The sequence below is a fragment of the Vigna umbellata genome, chromosome 7, assembly GCF_029865625.1.
Source record: "Vigna umbellata cultivar VRB3 chromosome 7, Vumbellata_1.0, whole genome shotgun sequence".
NCBI classification, from domain to species: Eukaryota; Viridiplantae; Streptophyta; class Magnoliopsida; order Fabales; family Fabaceae; genus Vigna; species Vigna umbellata.
In genome coordinates this window covers 2,595,588-2,610,186 of record NC_142171.1, presented here as the reverse complement: position 1 = coordinate 2,610,186, position 14,599 = coordinate 2,595,588, and positions in this window count along the sequence as shown.

The window sequence follows — 14,599 nt, the reverse complement described above, 5'->3', positions numbered from 1 at the left end:
CTATCCTACCAACAAAGAAAGGCTTTTAACAAGTTATGATTTGTCTAATTTATTAGAACTGTCCTACATTGTTCTAGACATCAAATACCCAATTATATATATATATTTATCACCCATCCCCTCACAGTAACCTTAAACAGTACCTCTACACCTACTTACTAATCACATAACCCACATTACGTACTCCAAACCCCTTCAACAAAACAGTACAACCAACCAATATATCCAAGTCAAATCATGTTCAGCACATTATGGTTACACAACTTCCACACATCCAGCAGATACAAATCAATATGCTCACCACAAAATATAATTCAACAGTACATAACAGTTTAAATCAACACACCAATTCAGGACTTAACATGCATATATCTCATAAATTAATTTCAAACAAAATAACTAGCTCCCCTTACCTTGAAGATGAGCAGTATATCCTATTGGAGTTCCCTAACAGTACCCTCCACACAGAGCGGAACTTGACAGAACCTACAAATCACCATATTGGTGATAAAACATAGCTCTTAGAGCTCAAATAGACAGAGAATGGAAGGAAAACGTACAAGGTACGTGAACCTAGCAAATTCGCATGCCCTAGGTTCTAGAACAGTGAAAGAGAAGGGGAAAGGAAACTTACCGGTCGGAACAAGAAATTGTTCCCTGGAAACGAAACCCCCTACTCCACAGACACTTAGGCAGCACTAGAATCAACTTTCTATGGTTCCAGGTTCAAAGTATCTAGAGAGAAGGCAGAGAAAACCTTTAGGGCAAGAGTTTTTTTTTAGAGTGAGAAAGGAAAAATAGAAAGAAGAATCTGACTTTTGGGGAAAGACCCTTGCTAAGGTCATGTTCCCTTAGTTTGGGCCTGGCTGCCTCCAACTGGAAACACAATAAAGGGGAAGGAGGATAATTAAGTCTTAAAAGGGATAAAAAATAAATGCACATCTAGGAACAAGGGATATCAACAAAATATGTTTATCCAATCCAGCGCTCACTTGCAAGCTCGTAGCCATTCGGATCGTCACCAGGAGGGTGAAGAATTGATATGCAAACTCGACACCAGTGCAGTCAAGGGAAATGATATTGGTTATTTTCACTTATAGGCACCGGTTCCACAACCGAAGCATATACAGGCAAGGTAAAAAGAGTATGTTTTTTGACTCGGTTCGGAACCGAGGCATAAGGGTTCGGATTCTATCTCGATTCACAGACAACCGAGGCAGTAGAGTGTTTTTATTTTATTTTTTTTTTAGTTCCAAATGGCACATCCATTTTTCCAGACCGAAAATGGAAGGTATGCAACTTTGTTGTCTTGGATATTAGAAACTTCTTTGATTGCGTCGAGTACAAAAACCACTGTCATCTTCATCTTTGATGAAGGGTTTAAATCTGGCGAGGCCACCAATTCCACTATATGCTTGGCTTTTGTTTGTAGCTTGATACGTTGTCGTTGAGGCTATCAAATTAATACTACTTTTCAAGTCAACTTCAGTATTGCCAAGTAGTATTTAAGAAAGTAGATAGGGTTAACGTAACCCTGAGTCGTCTCCCAACGAACACGGAATTTCTTTTGAATATCTGACTCTTATGAATGTTATGCAATGCTTATGAATAAAAGTAATGGTTGAAGAATGTTTAAAGAATAAATAAGAAACTTAAAAACAGTTACGATGAAATAGGCTAATTCCACTGCTTTTCCAAGATAGATTCATCATCGGTTATTCACAGATAATTGTTCAATTGATTATTATTTAAGTTTCAAATTAATTAAAATACATTCTTAATTAATTTGAGGGCGATCATGCACTTAACCAAAGTAAATTCTCAATCAAATGCAAAACCTTACTAGATTATTCAATTAATTTCAACCAAAGTAAATTCTCAATCATGTCTATTCTTAAATCTCCTAACCAAGTTAAAAGTTAATCAACCAAAGTAAATTCTCAATTGATTATAGTTGAAATTATTACTACCAACCAAAGTACATTCTCAATTGATAGTAAAAACCATTTAATCATATGAAAGTTCCTAAACTATATCAAAGTAAATTCTCAATTAAATCCAAAAACCCTAGAACTCATATAATCAATATGCATGTAGATTCAAACACATTATGATGCAAAAACCTTTACTTTTAACAAGATAGAGAGATGAAAGACATAAAGAGAACAACTTAAACCAATAATCAAAGTAAACAATTGCATTAACTGAACGTAACCTCAAAATCCATCATGGAATTACAGCAGAATAGCCCTAGATGCTTAGCTCTCCATGAATGGAGTTGAATACAAGATGAAAGAAAAGTGAGAGGAGTATGAGAGAATGAATGAATTAAGTGAAGTTCCCTGAATCTCTTTATATAGGGCTTGATTGGGTTTGGACTCTGAATATTCAGTTGACAAAATCTTTTATCTTATATCTTTCAAATAACTAAAAGATTTAGATAATAATAACATTATTTGGAAGATATTTTCTGTTGATATTTCCAAATTAAATTAATTCAACAACTAAATTTTATCTTTTAGCTTTTTCTGTCTTTCCAAAATTGCACAAATAACCTGAAATTGTCTCTATCTGCACTTTAGCCCCTTCTAATTTTCCGAAATTGCAAGAAAGCCCCTCAGTTGACCAGACTTTGACTAGAGAAGGCTTATTAACCAGCTTTGACCAGAGGAGGACGCACCAATGGGAGCTTGCCACGTGGCTGCCCTCTTCCTTCCCCAATTAGGGTTTCAGATTGAGGAAAAGGCCTTCCCCCTTTTCGCCGTCTCCCTGCGCCGCTTCCCCTGCTCTTGCGTCTTTGATTCTGTTATGTTTTTGGATTTGTAGGTGGAGGTCCAATTGCAGAGCGGGAAGGTGCGGTGGCGTGTGATGGCTACCATGGAGGTTGGGCAACGACGAGAACGCAAGAAAATTGGATCTCTGTGGTTTTTCTGAGTGCAGGTGCGACGCTGGAGAAGATGAACGAAGCTTGGATAGCAGCGGCAAGGAAGAAGAGACGCTCTTTGTCGCGATGAAGGAAACAAAGATGGAGAAGCATGATCTCACCGTTTGTTGATGGCGCGACGGGCATGGGGTTTCTACGGCGGCGCGATTTCGTGATGTTGATGGTGGTGCGCGACGGAAGAGATAAACAGTGGCGCGATTGGGTTTTCTGGGTTTTTGGATTTGCAGGTCTGAGATGATGATTGGTCGTGGAAGAAGCTCGTGCGACGACTGCAAGATGGTTGCGGCCATGGCAGCGGCGGTGCTGTAGTGGCAAACACCGAGTGGCGTGGACGCGGCAAGGTGTCCCGCGAGCTAATGTCGCGATCAGAGATGGAGATTGATGATGGAGATCGCGGCGTGGTGGTGACACGAATGGTGGTCCGTTGATGCGCAGGCGAGAAAGGAGGAGATGAACGGTGATCGTGGCGGTTGCGATAGCGGCGGAGCAGCGCGGCGGCAGTTGACGGCTAGGGTTGGGAATTAGGGTTTCTCTGTTAGAGAAGATGATGATGTGGCAAGGGAGGTGATGTGGCGGCATGTGGTTGGCTAGATCTGTGAGGGGAGGATTTGGACACGTGGCATGATCTGGTGCATTCTGGCTTAGGAGGGGTATGGGTAGGGAAATTTAGGAGGTGTATTTAGAATAGGGTTATTGTTTGGCTTAGTATTGGGCCTGGTTAAGAGAATATGGGTGTATGTAGAGAAATTGGGAGGTGCAAGGGTAAAAGTTGTCTGTTTGGCCCATCTGTACATTGTTTTCCAAATAAAACCTGATTTTGGGCCTTTAGTTGCCATTTGGACCAATAGAACTTATAATTTCAGCTGCATAAATAAACGTAAGAACATCCAAGAATATTTTATGCGCTAAAACTCACTTTTTACGTCTGTTTTAATTCCAAACACAATATATCAAATCATCACAAATCCTCTTAAAATCAATCATTCAAGAACATGAATTTCATCAAAAATTTAATTTTAAAGCATAAATGTGGGCATAAATATGCACTCATCACACATCCATTTTTCCAGACCGCAAATGGAAGGTATGCAACTTTGTTGTCTTGGATATTAGAAACTTCTTTGATTGCGTCGAGTACAAAAACCACTGTCATCTTCATCTTTGATGAAGGGTTTAAATCTGGCAAGGCCACCACTTCCACTATATGCTTGGCTTTTGTTTGTAGCTTGAAGATCTGACGGATCTGGATTGCCAAAATCCCAACTTTGACAATAAATGTAGTCGTGCTTCCTTTCCCAAGGCCCTCGCTCTCAATCCATATGTGACCTCCCATGAGGTTTACAAATTTCAATCAATTTTGTGGAGGAGTCAGACATAATAGACGAAAGACTATCATTATTTACGCTTATTGTAATAAAATCCATTTAGCATATTGAGAATTGAGAGACTACAGCAAATTCAAAATATTATTCGATGTTTCCCCCTACCTTTTACAAATTGTAAGCCCAAGACCTGCACCACTGCTAGAGGAGGATTGATATTCCTTTAGAACAGAGAAACCTGTAGAACAGAAGAAGAGGAGGATTGGGCGTGAATCGAAACCTGTAGAATAGAGAAACCCAAAAAAACCCCAAACCTATTACCTTACCTACGTCACCGGCGAGTATTGCCATTAGCGTCACAGCTCCTGACTCGCCGCCCAATCTCGCTAGAGAGAATCACAACTCCTCGATCTCCTCTACTCGGAGCTGCCGCGCCGCGTTTCATCGCCTCTTCCTCCTTCACGCCCTGCCACCTACGTCGCCGGCGAGTATTGCCATCAGCGTCACAACTCTTGACTCGCCGCCCAATCTCGTCGGAGAGAATCACAACTCCTCGATCTCCTCTACTCGAAGCCGTCGCGCCGTGTTTCATCGCCGCTTCCTCCTTCACGCACTACCTTCACCATGCCAAATGTCGTTGGGCAGCGCCTCACCACCATGCAGCTGCTTAAGTCAGAAACTTTCATTTAAATAAACCAATCTACAGTGAAGAGGGGGAACGCGAGCAGCAAGGGAGGCGAGTAGTAGTGGAGAATGCGAGCAGTGGTGACGGGGTGCAACGGAGGAGGGGCGACCACGACGACGGAGGCGTAACGAACGTGGCGGTGGAGACGCGACGAGGGAGGCGCGAGCAGTGGTTGAGACTGAGTAATGGTGGTGGAGAGCAAAGTGTAGAGAAAGAAGAAAACTCTTCGCAAAGAAAGTGTTTACGCGAGGCAGTAGCACCCTAAAGGTTCCAGCACTCAAAATAATTAACATTATATGCCTCGGTTCCCAGGCCACCGAGGCAGCCTTGCCCAAAAAGGTGTTAGAGGCTACGTTTTACTTTATGCTTTTTGTAGCGTTAGGTGTTTCGGTTTTTTCTGATAACCAAGTTAGTAGCTCTGTTTCCAAAAAGGTGTGATATGAAAGGTCAGAATTAAATCAAATCTGAAGGGTTATATGCCTCGGGTGGTTATTTAACCGAGGTAATAGAGCTATTATGCCTCGGTTCCAAGAGAACCGAGGCCTATAAGTTTGCTAAAATTGCAAAAGTGTGACCGCATTTTCATATGCTTCGGTTTTCTATAAACCGAGGCGTATTAGCCGTGTTAGTTTCCCAATTTTGCACTAGTGCGACCATCAGGATAAACTGGAATTTGAATATCTTTATATTTTCATGTATTAAAGAAAACAAGATAAAAATGAGTCAAACTAACCATTGGGATGCCATATCTCAAAGGTAAATTTCACTAATGGCGGACTATTTGGGTAGTTGGGTGGAAAGCTCATAATGGCATTAAAATATCCTCCCTCACTACACAAAAATTAATGGATTTTTCTCTTACTTGGATATTGTAGTCCCTCACAGCTACAGGGATGAGTTCAGATCCAAAGTCATTAGAGTTAGGATGGCTTATCCAACTTAATAGGAGTGATTTATACTACTTAAATGCAACTAACCTGCTCAGATAACTCCCTTGTAGGACACAATACAATAGCTCATGGACGTCTGGGCTTCAAAAATATTCTGTTCAATTGTTAATCCCTTGTTCAACACAATACAATATTCTATTAGCCTTCAACACTACTTATATTGAATCCGCAGATCAAATGCATATACTATTGATAACAGTTGAAAAACTGTTATTTTCATGCTTAAAATTGACACAAAAAGCAACCTTTACACTTAGAAACTAGCTTGAAATCATGCTTTTCTTCATATTTTCAGAAATAAGAGAGCTGGACAGGTTTATGCTTGATTTCAGTGTTTTTGTGCAGGTTTTAAGGTGAATGAAGTGAAGAAGGAGAGAGATGGAATCAGAAAAGACATCAAAAAGTGCAAAAGGAGAAGCCGAAGTCACCGCTCAGCGGCAGTTTACCGCTGAGCGGCACTCAGGAGCTTACAGGAGGTCCGCTGAGGGGCAAAATGGCCGCTGAGGGGAAGAAACGACTCACGCACTTACCGCTGAGCGGCACTTTTATGGGCTTGGACCTAATTTTCTGTAATTTACGAATAATATATAAGCTTTAGGGTTTCCTAGGGTTAGTATCTTTGGCTGGAACGAAGCAAACACTCTCTCTTCCACCCCTTTGAAGGAGGATCTTGGATGCTGAGGCTTCCTCTTCACCTTTTTAGGGTTTTATCTTTCATTCTTTCATTGTTATTCATCTAGGTTCACCATGAATATGGTGAACTAAACTCTGTATGTTTGTTGGGGAATCAATGTAATCTTTTGAAGCTCTCATATATGGAATTTGTTTTTACATCTTTTATTTAAGATCTATGCTTTCTTTCATCATTAGTTAGGGTTTTTCCTCTTTGCTTAATGCTTGCACTGTTTAACTCATTCGATGCATGATTATTGAAAGGTACTTTAGAGAGTGGCATTAACAATGATGATTTGAATGTTGAATTCCTAAAATATATGAGAGTGGATAAGATGAAATTGACCCCCAACAACATATTCATACATATATTTCATTGAAAGTGTTTATCTTATGATTTTGCCATTGATCAAAACTTCATGCATACATATTTAATTTTCGTCTTTTGCATATAAAATCCAAATATTTTGTCTTTAAGTCTTAGCTAATCAATAAACCACACAACTAAACTAGGCCGTGAGTCCTTTGGGAAGAACGATACTTGGTCTTACCAAGTTTATTACTTGAACGATTCGGTCATACTTGCCGATTGAAAAACAAGTTTGTGACATCATATTTTGGTGTTCATAAATTTGTCCATCAAGTTTTTGGCGCCGTTGCCGGGGACTCGTGGTTTAACTGGTTAATTTGTGTGATTATTGATTATCTTTGACTTTAATTTTGAATTTCTGTTTTTATTTTTTCGGTTTTTATTTTATTTTATTTTATTTTATTTTATTTTCTGTTTTCTGTTTTTATCTTCTCCTATATCTTTTTGTGCTAACCAAATATTCTAGGGTTTTGTGTTCTTGTGTATGCAGGAGGCAATTCGAACTAGGAGCAAGAAAGCAACAGAACCTCTTCTTGAAGGTCTAGACGAGAGTAGACGGAGGAGAAGAATCCGAACATCTAGAGAACTTTTCCCTCCTCCGGAAACTCTGTTGCAACCGTCACCACAAGGTTCTGTTCATAGCACAGAAAATATGGAGAACAATAATATCAGAAGAACTCTTGCTGACTACACCAATATAGCTGGACCTCAGCACTTTAACAGTATAGCTAGACCTAGAGTCAATGCAGCTAACATGGAGGTCAAACCAGCACTGATCCAACTGGTAAAAAGCAATCAATTCAATGGGTTATCTCATGAAAGCCCATATGAGCACCTCACTACCTTCAATGAGATTTGCAACACAGTCAAAATTAATGGGGTGCCAGATGAAGCGATCAAACTTAGTTTGTTTCCTTTCTCATTGGGAGGCAATGCTAAACTTTGGTTAAATTCTTTTCCAGAAGGAAGTTTCACAGATTGGGAAGCAGTGGTAACAAAGTTTTTAAACAAATACTTTCCACAATCAAAGGTGACAAAAGGCAAGCAAGAGATATCTTCATTTAAGTAGGGCATGGAAGAATCACTGGGGCATGCATGGGATAGATACAAAAGTCTGCTAAGAAAAACACCCACGCATGGCTTTGAAGAACAGGAAGTAGTCTTAACTTTCCTTGGAGGGCTTGGTTCACAAACCAAGATGATGCTGGATGCCTCAGCAGGAGGCAATATTAAATGGAAAACTCCAGAGGAAGCCACAGAAATTATAGAAAACATGGCTACTAGTGATAATGAGCTGCACAGTGAGAGAGGAGCTCCTATGCAACAAAAAGGGGTTCTCCAATTACAGACACATGATGCCTTGCTAGCTCAAAATAAAATTCTAACTCAACAGCTGGAAACTCTGACTAAAACTCTTGCACAATTACCTAAAGAGTTGAAAACTGCTGCACAGGTACAAACCCAGTTGTGCGAATTATGTGGAGGTGACCATATCAATGGTCAATGTGCCTTTCCAGTTGAAGCTGTAGAGGACGTTAATTTCATGGCCAATCAATTTCCATACCGTCAAGGGAATTACAATCAAGGGTGGAAACCACACCCAAGCATTGGTCAAGGACAAACTGGGCAAGCTAGTCAATATAATAAGCAGCAGCTGCAACCAACCTTTTGGCAACAGTTATCTATGCTTAATGAAAGATCAACAAGGTTGGAAGAAACTCTTCAGCAATTCATACAGAAAACTGAATCTTCTCAAAAGAGCACTGAAGCTGCTATAAAGAACTTGGAGATTCAAATGGGTCAGATTACCAAGCAATTGGAAGAAAGGCCAAATAGAAATTTTGGGGCTAATACTGAGGTTAACCCCAGAGAAGAGTGCAAGGTGGTAAAGAGTGTTGATGATGATAAAGTTGAGTTAGATACAGAAGAGAGAAGAGACATAGAGAGCAAAAGTACTTTTCCTTTTCCAATCCATCAAGGGAAACAAATGGACTTCACAGAATTATTCAGAATGGTGGATAATGAAGCACCTTGGGAACAGATTTTGCAGCAAATCGCAGTTTACACAAAATCTGATGAAGAAATCTCTACAAAGAAGAGACATAGAGATGATGAGGCAAAAGAGTGTATAACTGTTAAAAAAGAGTCATTCCCTCCTAAAGCATCAGATCCAGGCAGTTTTTCTATCCCTTGTACCACAGGGAAGAAAAAGGTAAAGAAAGCTCTCCTTGATTTAGGTTCAAGTGTTAACTTGATACCTTATTCTTTACTGGAGCAAATCAGCAATGTTAAAGTGAAACCTGCAAAGGTTAAAATAGTAATGGCTGATGGATCTTCAAAGGAGCCATGTGGGATTGTAGAGGACATTATAGTTTGTGTTGGCAAACTTCAGTTCTTGGCAGACTTTGTGGTGATGAAGATGGAGACAGAGAAGATACCTATCATACTTGGAAGACCGTTTATGAAAACGGCCAGAGCTATTATTGATGTAAATGAAGGTATAGTGGTGCTCCAGGACAGAGAGGAGAGAGTGGTGGTAGACGTCTTCAAAGATGAGACGCAAGCAAAGGAGGAAGAAGCTAGTTATAAAGCTGCATTTCAAGATGCACCCATGACTAGTCGGAAAGTTGAAAATCTCACGGTTTTAGGTAACCATTGTTTGTTGTTTCAGGTACCCAAGGAAGAAAATATTGGAAGAGGAGGAGAAATTCCTAGTGATGGGGAGAAAAGAAGACTCCAACTTGGCTCACCTGTAAGAATCAAGAACAAGTTGTGGGTTGTGAAAGGCTTTAAAGAGAAGGAGATGATAGAGATAGAGTCTCCATATTCTAGAAGGACCAAGACAGTTCAGAGGAAACAGCTGAGGAGTTGGTGGAATAACAACATCAACTATAAAGAAGATGGAACTTGAATTTTATTGGGTCAAGCTAATGACGTTAAAAGAGCGCTTGCTGGGAGGCAACCCAGTGGATTTAAAGACTTTTGATTTGGTTTTGTAATTTTTTAATTTGTGAACATTATTTTTGTAATTATTTTGTTGGAGATAACATCTACTGAAGGATGCTAGGTGGTTAAGTATCTACTGAAGGATACTATGTTTGTAACACCTACTGATGGGTGTTGGTAAGAAAATTTTGCACCTACTGATGGGTGTTGGTGGAGTTTGGGTCAGGCTCGTGACGTTAAACAAGCGCTACCTGGGAGGCAACCCAGTTGATTGAATATTTCTGTTTGTTTGTTTTAGTTAGGGTTTGCATAAGCATTTTAAACATTAATTTGCAGGGAACCAGTGAGGGGCATGTATGGGAGGCACATAGGTTAAGAAAAGAAGGAGAAGAGCACATCACGAAAGTGCCGCTGAGCGGTACTCTCGAAGAATGGGCTTTAGTTCCCCTTAGCGGGACCCGAGCCCATTAGGGTATTTTTAAACCCTAAGCTATGCAAGTTCTCATACTTTCAGGCTTTTCTCTGCACAAACACTTCCACATACCTTCTCCAAGGTTTTCCACATCTTTTCACTCTTTCCTCTTAAGAAAATTTCTCTTCCACTCACTTTTTCACTAGTGTTCCATTCAAGTTTGGGGTTGGAAGAGAGTATCTTAGATTGGAAACATTCTCATTGCATCTAGTATCTCCACCCAAGTAAGTAAAATGCATTTTGTTCATTCTAGGGTTTTGATTTTGAATGTGATTGTCAAAGCATGAATATTTAGGGGTTTTGATTTCTATGCATGATTTGATGATATATTTGATGTTTGAACCGATTAAACTGCATGATTATGAACTGGAAAACTGAAAATTGCATTTGGGTGGAGTTAGGACAGCTTTAAAACAGATTTTCAAAAATCTGCAGAGTTACCGCTGAGGGGTAAACTGCCGCTGAGCGGCACTCTGCCAGATTTGGTTTTTCTGATTTTTGTGTTGGAATGTGGCACTGGTGGCGCTGAGGGGAAATTCTGGCCCTCAGCGGTGGTTTAGCTTCGAAAGGAGTTGTGTTCTGTGTTTTACTAATGATTAACATCATGTTCTGTGGTTTTGTATTTGTTTTGAATGTAGGAATGGCATCCTCTTCAGGAAAAAGATTGAAAACCATGGCAACCAAGAGAAAGGAAAAGGAACCAGAGCAACCCCACTCTAGCAGGTTCCTCTCTAGGAAACATGAGAAGCACTTTAGGGTGGTTCAGGACAGGAGACTTCTGATGGAGAGAAAGGTTGGAATGATACCTAACTTTGCTCCTCAATTTGGAGAGCAAGTGTTAGGGAATGACTGGGGAAAGCTAGCCACTTATCCTGCACCTGCCAACATAGCTGTGGTAAAGGAATTTTACACCAATGCAAAGATTGGTGATTATCCAGCTGAGAATTATTTGGGCTATGTCAGAGGCCATGCTATCAGGTATGATCCTGATTCTATTAATAACTTCCTGGACACTGTATGGGCTGGTGAGCAGTGCCAGTTTGCTCTTTGCATGGAGGAAGGTGCTGATTATGAGGATGTGGAGAGAGTACTTGTATACCTGGAGGACACTTCCAAAGGAATCGATCTGGCTCAGTGGTTAACATTAGGAGGACGGATTTGACTCCTCTTGCAAAGTATTGGATGGCGTTTTCTCATGCCAACATTCAGCCATGTTCACATGTGTCAGATATTACTCTCAGCAGGGCACTATTCATCTACTGTGCTATCAGAAACTTGAATGTTAATATTGGGCAGGTGATAGCTGATGAGATTAGTGTGTGCGCCAATACCTCAAACAACAAAGCACCACTAGGACATCCTCTTTGATCACGCACCTTTGCAAGATAGCTGGGGTGGACACTTCTGCTCCACCATTTGAGAGGCCAAGAAAAGCTATTGATGAGGCTTATTACAGACAGTACTGTGGAGGTGAGGAAGCAGCTCAGCCAGTTCCACCACGCCGTGCTCGTAGAGAGAGAGGGCCAGCACAGAGCCAGACATCTGCTGAGACACATGAAGCAGAACCATTCCAGATGAGGGACATGTATATGTCTCTTATAGGTGCTCAGTTGCAGTCCATTCACAGAGGGCAGGTGGCCACTGCTGAGATGATTGTGGGGATGTATGATACACCTCCAGCCCACAGGTGGACTATGGATGAATTCCATAATGTGGTAGCTTGGCCAGAGGAACCAGTGCATGGAGGAGGAGCTGGAGCAGCTGAAGCTTCAGCTAGAGAGATGGAAGAAGATGAAGCTGATGATGATGATGCATTTGAAGATGATGAAGATGAGGAGAAGAGAAGATACAGAGGACAGCTCAGACTGATGAGGAGCTGAGATAGCATTTACTGATAAATGCTATCATATGATTATGCTTTTGTGGTTTAAGTTTTCTGAACTTATTTGTTTTTGTTTTTAGATTAGGGTTTGATGTACTCTATTGAAACCTGGTTTGTTATGATGGTTTGCTATTAACTGTGATTGTGTGATAAGTAATGCTGAATGATGCTTATGATTGATTGATGTTGAGATGATGTGCACATTAAAATGCTTATACAGGTGATTCACAAGCTTTGTGAACAAATGCATGATATCATGATTGTGATTGTGAAATTAAGCAGGATGTGTATGTCAAATGTGAATGAGCTTATATGTGAGGTTTTGAGCTCCAGAGTTGTTATTGTTGAATGCTATTACTTTGAAAGCATGAATGATTTGCCCAGGTTTTCTATGATTGAATCAATTGCTTGTTTTGCATCATATGATCAAGGCCGTTTGTTGGAACCCTTTTTATTGGCCAAATTCATAAAGTTAGCCCACTAAAAGAGAACACTTTGTGTTCTATCCTTTGAACCCTTAGCCTTGAACATACACTGAAACCCTTGATTGAAAATCTTTACCTTGAGTTAAGTAGAAGATCTTGTGTGGTATTGTTAAATGTTCAAGTTTGGGGTTGTTGGGAAAACATGAAAAGGAAAAGCATTGAGCTAAGAGCTAAAAAGGAATATGCAAAGAAAAAGAAAAGAAAAGAAAAAGAAGCAAAGCTCAATGCAAAGCAAAGAAGTTGGGAAAATAAGATAATTGTGTTGTTATGATTCTCTTAACTCAAGGATTTTGTGATCCAGAAAAACCAATTTTCTTGTTAGCCCAGCCACATTATAAGCCATTGAAAAGTCCTTGTGATGATGCATGCTTGTGAATGTTTTTGATTGTGGTAAAATGAAAGGCAAAGTTGATTCATGTGACATTGTGATAGTAGAGTGAATGAGTGATTACCTTTATACACTTGTGTGTTGAGTGAAACACTTTACCTAGTGAGGAAATATTCCATTAGCACATGAACATCCATGCTTAATTGATTGGTCATTCATGAAAAAGAGCATTTGTTGGATTAACTGACTTTGTGAAACACTAAAGCATGTGCACATCTTGATTGAACTCTTGGTCATAAGTTTGATTGAAGTTTTTACTTATCTAAAAAGAGGATTTTTGAATGAGTGAACCATCATATGAATTGGTTGAAGATTGAGTTACATCTTGTTTGCTTGAGGACAAGCAAAGTTCTAAGTTTGGGGTTGTGATAACAGTTGAAAAACTGTTATTTTCATGCTTAAAATTGACACTAAAAGCAACCTTTACACTTAGAAACTAGCTTGAAATCATGCTTTTCTTCATATTTTCAGAAATAAGAGAGCTGGACAGGTTTATGCTTGATTTCAGTGTTTTTGTGCAGGTTTTAAGGTGAATTTGGTGAAAGAAGTGAAGAAGGAGAGAGATGAATCAGAAAAGACATCAAAAAGTGCAAAAGGAGAAGCCGAAGTCACCGCTCAGCGGCAGTTTACCGCTGAGCGGCACTCAGGAGCTTACGGGAGGTCCGCTGAGGGGCAAAATGGCCGCTGAGGGGAAGAAACGACTCACGCACTTACCGCTGAGCGGTATTTACCGCTGAGCGGCACTTTATGGGCTTGGACCTAATTTTCTGTAATTTACGAATAATATATAAGCTTTAGGGTTTCCTAGGGTTAGGTATCTTTGGCTGGAACGAAGCAAACACTCTCTCTTCCACCCCTTTGAAGGAGGATCTTGGATGCTGAGGCTTCCTCTTCACCTTTTTAGGGTTTTATCTTTCATTCTTTCATTGTTATTCATCTAGGTTCACCATGAATATGGTGAACTAAACTCTGTATGTTTGTTGGGGAATCAATGTAATCTTTTGAAGCTCTCATATATGGAATTTGTTTTTACATCTTTTATTAAGACTATGCTTTCTTTCATCATTAGTTAGGGTTTTTCCTCTTTGCTTAATGCTTGCATTGTTTAACTCATTCGATGCATGATTATTGGTTTTGTCGATACGGGCGTACGGGGAAGTCTAGATCCGGGGAATTTCTCCCAATATTATATTGGTTGTCGTTAAGCTCCTGCACTTATGAACTGATCATTAGGAATGCTAGGAATTGTATGAACTCGTGATTAGGGAGAAGCCTTCTTGAAAGGTACTTTAGAGAGTGGCATTAACAATGATGATTTGAATGTTGAATTCCTAAAATATATGAGAGTGGATAAGATGAAATTGACCCCCAACATATTCATACATATATTTCATTGAAAGTGTTTATCTTTTGCTTTTGCCATTGATCAAAACTTCATGCATACATATTTAATTTTCGTCTTTTGCATATAAAATCCAAATAT